General features: G+C 44.7%; 1 non-coding gene across 1 annotated transcript; it reads right to left on the bottom strand.

The window, feature by feature from the left end:
• Positions 1 to 4,785: 4,785 nt before the first annotated feature.
• Positions 4,786 to 4,860, bottom strand: Trnat-ugu. Its single transcript has one exon. It is a non-coding gene; the product is annotated as a tRNA-Thr (tRNA).
• Between the last annotated feature and the right edge of the window lie 1,229 nt (positions 4,861 to 6,089).

Genomic DNA, 6,089 nt, shown 5'->3' with positions numbered 1-6,089 from the left:
GACGCCACATTGGGCGACTTGTTCGCCGGGGATGAGGATGAAATGATGATGAGGGCAACACAACGCCCAGCTAACGAGCGGAGAAAATCTCCAACACGGGCGGGAATCGGACCCGGACCCGCTTGCATGGAAGGCAAGCACGTTACCACCAGCTAAGCAGGCGAACGGTTTTTCTACATATCGTATATTACCCAGCTTTACTACTGCTTACTCTCGTTTTTCTCATGTTTTCTAACATATTGAATCTCTCTGCATTTGCGAACGCTTGTTCTAGGTCGACCAATTCTATGAGCGTATCTTGATTTTTCTTCAGTCTTGGTTTCATTATCAAGGGGAACATCAGGACTGTCTTTACCATTCCTAAAGCTAAATTTATCGTCATTTAACGGATTATAAACATTCTTTTCCATATATTTGTATATTAGTGTTGTCAGAAACTTGGATGCATGAGCTGTTAAGCTGATTGTGTGACAGTTTTCGCCCTACTACGACTTGCTATGTTAGGTAGCGGTAGCGGTTAGTGCTTAACGTCCCGTCGACAACGAGGTCATTAGAGACGGAGCGCAAGCTCGGGTTCGGGAAGGATTGGGAAGGAAATCGGCCGTGCCCTTTCAAGGGAACCATCCCGGCATTTGCCTGAAACGATTTAGGGAAATCACGGAAAACCTAAATCAGGATGGCCGGAGACGGGATTGAACCGTCGTCCTCCCGAATGCGAGTCCAGTGTGCTAACCACTGCGCCACCTCGCTCGGTGCTATCTTAGGAATTGTGTGGATGTTATGCTTTCAAAAGTCTGATGGTACGTCGTCAGGTTCATAGATACTGCGCATTAACTTGATTAGACGCTTGGCTGCCACTTCCAACAAAAAGTTTAGTAATTCAAATGGTTCAAATGGCTCTGAGCACTATGGAACTTAACTTCTGAGGTCATCAGTCCCCTAGAACTTAGAAGTACTTAAACCTAACTAACCTAAGGACATCACACATATCCATGCCCGTGGCAGGATTCGAACCTGCGACCGTAGCGGTCGCGCGGTTCCAGACTGTAGCGCCTAGAACCGCTCGGCCACCGCGGCCGGCTTAGTAATTCCGATGGAATTTTATCTATCACTTCTGTCTTATTTGATCTGAACTAAAGTTAACATGATGTATTGTACATCAAGGTTACTCCCATTATTCCCCACATAAGTTAATGAAATTAAAAAAAAGCGACCAAAGAAATGTTGTGTAATTGAATAACAGATAAAATTTATTATAACAACATATTTCCAAAAGACGTAAATGACATGGGACATAGGTCAACACAGCACATCTATTACATCCATGCTCCTGTTTAATAAAATGAAATATATACGGATGTACAGTTGGTGAAGTCGGAAATAGGGTGGACAACTGACTGACTTTAATTATAGATAACGTGATCTGCGTGTAACTAATTCGTTTGAAAGTGACTGTGAATTGCTAATCGGAAATATGCCACTGTACACTTAAATCAGACAGTGTTGACTGCTGTAAAAGAGCACGCTACGGTTGGTGAAATTCACGTTAAACATTCCTAATACCAATTCTGCAAAATTCTCACTGTATGCATGTAGCTGGCTAGAAAGTGAAGACCAGTATGTCTCTGTGTTGGCTACTGTCCGGATCCACATTCGCGCCCCCATTCCAAATTGATCTCTCCTCCTTCGCCGCCACCGCCGAATCTACTCACCAACGCTCCTCCCTCCTTCACAGCCACCGTGTGAATTCAGCCTACTCTTACTCCACCCAATTCCATAAAACGCTTCACGTGGAGTATCAGCCAAAAAGATAAAAATCACCAATCAGATACAGTAGCGTTCTCGTGCATCACTCGAATATACCTCTGCATACTGTACAGCCTTCCTCCAGCAGAAGGGCAAAGTCCCTTCCCAACACATCTCATGGCATTGAACATGTGGTGTCACCGTCAGACACCACACTTGCTAGGTGGTAGCCTTTAAATCGGCCGCTGTCCGTTAGTATACGTCGGACCCGCGTGTCGCCACTATCAGTGATTGCAGACCGAGCGCCGCCACACGGCAGGTCTAGAGAGACTTCCTAGCACTCGCCCCAGTTGTACAGCCGACTTTGCTAGCGATGGTTCACTGACAAATTACGCTCTCATTTGCCGAGACGATAGTTAGCATAGCCTTCAGCTACGTCATTTGCTATGACCTAGCAAGGCGCCATTATCAACTGCTATTTATATTGTGATGCATGTACCGTCAGACCGATGTTCACCAATTATGGATTAAAGTTAAGTATTCCAACAGCTACGTACTTTATTTGCTAGACTCAAATCCTTTAACTGTTCCAGACCTCACGCCAGCCTGCGTGAGCTTAAACGCGTGCCTTTCGGCTTCACCTCCTAGTGGCTTGGCTGTCTTGCCAAGTCACAACAGAACAAACATTCAACACTACACTTTCTGACGTAAGAGCTGGTGTCCCAATAAAAACAGTGTTTTTTGTGTGTACAGGGAGCAGTGCGTTTTGGGTGCCTACGCGATCCTGAAAAGACACAACAGCTCACTGATGACATAGTGTCAGACCTGTTAGAGTACTGGCCCGTTTCGGCCACGGAGACAAAATGTTTTCACAAGTTTAATAGATATGGATCTCACAGGAAAGACCACAGGAAACGTCATGAGAACACCTGCAAAATCGGAGGAATGCACCTTCTTCGGCTAAGAACAGTTGTCCGGGCACCAGTCCATCACGAGTTGGCTGACGGAGCTCCCTATGTCCTTTTCTCTACCTTTCCCTCGTGGACTCCCTGCGGTTCCGGCCTTGCCTTCCACCTTGCATTCCTTTGCATGAGAGAGCTAGCCCAAGCCTCACTTGGGTAGGCCGATATATCTGCTGCCGTGTCGCTTCTGCTTCTCTGAACTGGCACGCATAAAGTGGCCCAGCAGCATCTGTGACTGTCCGACAACACATGCATTCTCTTACCCCACCTGTAATGCCTTCATGCAACTAACTGATATTGAACTCAGTATGACAATCACTTTCAACCCTCTGCATTGAGCATCATTAAGGATACAGCCTTCCTAATGAAGATGCCCTCATTATGCTTTACCACCTGACTAAATAAAGTATAATTTTCACAACCCTCCACTCGCATTACATTTTTATATGAGGCATATTGCACTTAAATCATGATAGTGGGGCATGAACAAGAAAAATTTCGAACTTCATGATTAACTGCACATCGCTTAATCTGAAAAAAAAGGGTAAGGGGACAACTTTGGCAACCATAAGAAAAACGAGGCATAACCAACCAATACCCAACATACAAACATTCTCAGGGATCCCAACAGATCTTGATATATGTACTTTACTGCTGAATATGCGGCTAAAGTCCATGCTGGATGTTGCTGACATTTTCCATGTAAGACTGTATGGTCTGTGGAAACATTTTGGTCATAAACAGTTGATATAAACGGAACGTACCCAGGGTGACAAAAACCCCAACTTTCTATTAAGTCCAGAGTAGAAATATCCAAAACAATTTCCAATATAACTAATGAATTTCTGTGCCTCCACAATATTGATCTCCCTCAAGGCCAGGTTAACCCACGTGGAGGCCCAGGACTAGAAAAAATGTATGGCCCCTGCTTACTTCATGTAGGCCTGATACATTTCTGTATAAGGGTATACGAGTAGAGCATACATGTAATTCGAAGACATCAACCATGTCATGCATTGGAAGATATTATACCTAACGTAACTTTGCAATATACAAGGTCACTCTGTTATATAAATGCAATAAATAAACAAGGAGTATCTAGAACACGTCTTTTCCATGTTTGCCTCCTAGTGAAGTCTTCAAGCTCCTGGAAGTGAAGAGGACTGGTCACCTCATGTCGAATTGATAACAAGATTGGAGCGGAAATACGTTCTTCTTCCATTGTTTTTCTTGGTAAGGGTTAGTTTGGAGAATCCTATCTCAGTTTTACAAGTTGCAACTGGTATTGAGAGGAAAATTCGGTAAGCAATCACCACATTTGAAGAAACATCACCAAGTTCATTTTCAACCATTATAACGCCGTGTGGCTAGGGCCTCCCGTCGGGTAGACCGTTCGCCTGGTGCAAGTCTTTCGAGTTGACGCCACTTCGGTGACTTGCGTGTCGATGGAGATGAAATGATGATGAGGACAACACAACATCCAGTCCCTCAGCGGAGAAAATCTCCGACGCAGCTGGGAATCGAACCCGGGCCGTTAGGTATGACATACCGTCGCACTGACCACTTAGCTGCCAGGATTTTCAACCATTAACTCACATAATTAAACTAGTGAAATTTTAGCAGCATCTTCTTTGAGGTAATACTTCAGATATTTGCAAAAATGGATAATTTCGTTTCAAAACTTTCTTCATCGAGATAACCTCGGTATTTTTGACGAAGTTTTTACGTTTCTGTTGAGAGTTCTTCGGGTTCTTGCTTTACGAAATTGTTTGTTAAAATTAAGAAATGATTAACTAGTTCGCAATACTCTTCTTCTGGCATTTTTAATTCTGCTTGTTGTTTATCAATAACTGCAGTAATAGCCACACGAAATTTCTTATATCCACTCAATTCTTCCGATTTTTCTCCATGATGGAATCTTCTTCTTTTGCGTTTCCTTTCGTCGCTATGTTCTTGATACGCATGCTCACTTAAGATCCTATCTTGATTTTCATATTCATGAAAATTTTCCCTAACGCGGCTGAAAAACGGAATAAATGATCGCAACATTTGACGCCTGCTAGTTAAGTCCAGTCGAGGCCCCGACCGGGACTCGAACCCGGGATCTCCTGCTTACATGGCAAACGCTCTATCCATCTGAGCCACCGAGGGCACAGGGGATAACGCGACTGCATGGACTCTCTCGCGCACGCCTCCCGCGAGACCCACATTCTCACCTGATATGTCCACAAACTACATTCCTAGTGCCCCTACCCAACACACTCATTAGTTGTGGAAGACATTCTTACCAAGTCCCATAAGAGTTCAGGTAATATGTGTGCATCTGCACAGAAGAAGAAGGTCATGGCCGGTATTGCCAGAACTATATACTCATATGGATATGGTGTCTGTTCTTTAGGTCATGTCCGAAAGAACAGACACCATCGATGCCCTGTAGCCGTCTAGAACGAAATTAGAATTAAATATTAATACCTTCAGCTGCTGATGGGCGTTGATATACATCAACGGGGACAGGTGAAAATGTGTGCCCTGACCGCCACTCGAACTTGGGATCTATTGCTTACATGGCAGACGCTCTATCCTTCTGAGCTACCGAGGGCACAGAGGATAGTGCGACTGTAGGGACTATCACGCGCACAACTCCCACGAGACCCACATTGGGCAGGTACACTACGAATGTAGTGTGTGGACATATCGGGTGAGAATGTGGGTCGCAGGAGGCGTGCGTGAGATAGTCCATGCAGTCGCACTATCCTCTGTTCCCTCGGTGGCTCAGATGGATAAAGCGTGTGCCATGTAAGCAGGAGATCCCAGCTGCCGGTACGGTAACTCAGCGTGCTCGTTCAGAGGGTTATCTGCCCTCTGCAATTGACGTACGCCCCGAACAAATGGGCCAAAATATAATGAACAAAATGAGATCGACAAAAAAAAAGATGGGTAGAGAGCTTCTGCCATGTAAGCAGGAGATCCCGGTCGGGGCGCAGATTTCCACCTATCCCCCGTTGATATATATCAACGCCCGTCAACAACTGAAGGTATTAATATATAATTCTAATTTCGCACTAGACGGATGCAGGTCTTCAGTGGTGTGTGTTCTTTCGGACATGGTCTGAAGAACAGACACCATATCCATATAAGTATATCCTTTGTGTTTTGTCGTCTTTTGACTCATTTTTATTGTTCTTACTTATTTTTGTGTCGCCAGTGTTTTACTTGCTCGTACTGTTAATGTTCTAGGCTCCAAGGTTGCTGTTTGTGCACCCCTTTTGCGTTCTCTCTGCTTATTTGTTTTTTTATTTTGTGCGGTGCTTAGTTACTACGGCCGATAAGCCGCAATAGCCTGCTACGCCGCCTTCAGTTGATCCAACTCAGTTTATTCAG

Source organism: Schistocerca piceifrons, chromosome 7 (genome assembly GCF_021461385.2).
Source record: "Schistocerca piceifrons isolate TAMUIC-IGC-003096 chromosome 7, iqSchPice1.1, whole genome shotgun sequence".
Classification (NCBI taxonomy): domain Eukaryota; kingdom Metazoa; phylum Arthropoda; class Insecta; order Orthoptera; family Acrididae; genus Schistocerca; species Schistocerca piceifrons.
The sequence above is the reverse complement of the archived record's forward strand: the minus strand, read 5'-3'. Positions and strand labels throughout refer to the sequence as shown.